This window comes from Protopterus annectens, chromosome 10.part0, assembly GCF_019279795.1.
Source record: "Protopterus annectens isolate FY-2018-M chromosome 10.part0, PAN1.0, whole genome shotgun sequence".
Classification (NCBI taxonomy): domain Eukaryota; kingdom Metazoa; phylum Chordata; order Ceratodontiformes; family Protopteridae; genus Protopterus; species Protopterus annectens.
The window spans coordinates 1,657,332,955-1,657,334,719 of NC_056744.1; positions in this window are offsets into that span (position 1 = coordinate 1,657,332,955).

Consider the following 1,765-nt stretch of genomic DNA (forward strand, 5'->3'; position numbering starts at 1 on the left):
TCACCAGGCAAAAGATATACATGAAAGAAATGACAAGAAAAAACTAAAGCATTAATTATAATGTAATTCTAAAAGGACATTGTCGACAGTAACATTCTAAAATTGTAAAAGACAGAAAAAAACAGCAGAACTTAAGTAAGACGTGTCTGTGAAGTAAATTGTTATAGTAAGTATAGTCAAAATAATTCTTAACAAAAAACTGAGATAATGGTTTCTTACTACACATGTGAAACCTGTAACTGAAGGCATGCAGCTCTGGAAAAAAATTTAGTTGTAAAAGGGAAAAGAGTTACTCTGAAAACGTAACTGTAATATCACTTTCTGCAGAGGAGCTTCTGTTCACTTCACCAGTAATGTGGATGATGTTTACTCCAACATTGCTAGATGTAAAATGTTCTGTTTCATACAAACTACTCAGAGGCAATTTCTGCCTTGCATATAAGGCAGTCTCTGACCCTGCTTTATTGGAAATGCTGCATATCCGCAAGTCAAATGGTACACGGGTTAATTTCTGTAAAGACCTTAACCTGGAATGTGGCATTAATTGAACCTACTGGAGGGAAAGATTTGTCTCCCAAAGGTTACCACACCTTTGGAACAGACTCCCACTTCATGTCAAACAGAGTACCTCATTGGCCCTCTTCAAACGCAGTCTGAACGATTGGATGAGTAACCGTAAATTCATCTTGGGGGTTCCGCCTGTGTCCCTCTTGGATAGAGGCAATAGGTGCTGATCGTGGAAATAAAGGCAGAACCTGGCTAGGCTTGTAAGGGCCCTAGGGCAATTAGCCTAGTATCTTCCTATGATGTAATCCTATGATATAATCCAACACGGACAATGACAGAGCCATATTTGTACTTGTTTGCTCCCTGTCAATGGCTAGTGCTTTTGTGTGGACATACTATATCATGTCCATGACCCTGCAGTGGACATGTCTACTGTCCTATTATGGTCAACAACAGCATTGATATCTGTCAGCAGCTCCTGACACACACAATCCCTGAAGGACTGGTCTTATTGTTGTCCATGATAAGAATTCCCCTACCATGGGAGTGTACAGCCTGTAGGAATACCTCCGTCTTTGCTGGGTTGAATGTCTCCTGCTTCTTTCTGTTATTAGACATTTTCAGTAATCCTGTACACATTAACATGCAGTTATGGTCAGTCTGTGGATACAGTGGTGGTTCTCATACTTGAGTACAGCCCACCAACCATGCTGCAACTTTGTCTGTGACATGTGGCATGGCTTCCCTACACTGCAGTAGCACGGCAAGCACCCATGGCTTTCCCTGCATTAACAGTATAAATACAGTACATGGGGTAACTTGCATCGTGATATGTGTTTATGTATGTTTATATACATAAATAAATAATACAGGCCTGTGGACCCAAGACAACACAGCAGCATGTGCCACATACACATATAAGCCTTATCCATGGCTACTGTGAAACTTCAGAGTTCCTTATACATGTCAGCTGGATCTTACATCATAATGTCTTCTTACTCACACATCCTCTGAGTCTGTGTTGCCTTAAAACATGGCCACCTTACCAATCCCTGACATACTGGTTTACCATTGGTGGGCTAAGGGCAACACCCATGCTGTACAAGAACATTTTCTATGGCCTTTCTGGCTGGCTCTGAGTGGCCCCTTACTATGGTTCAAGCCCCTACAGCACTGTCATTGACTATGTATGAAGTTGGCTATTGCTCAAGTCCTATGCACTACAAGTATCCTTTCTGTAGTCCTTCTTGATGACTAT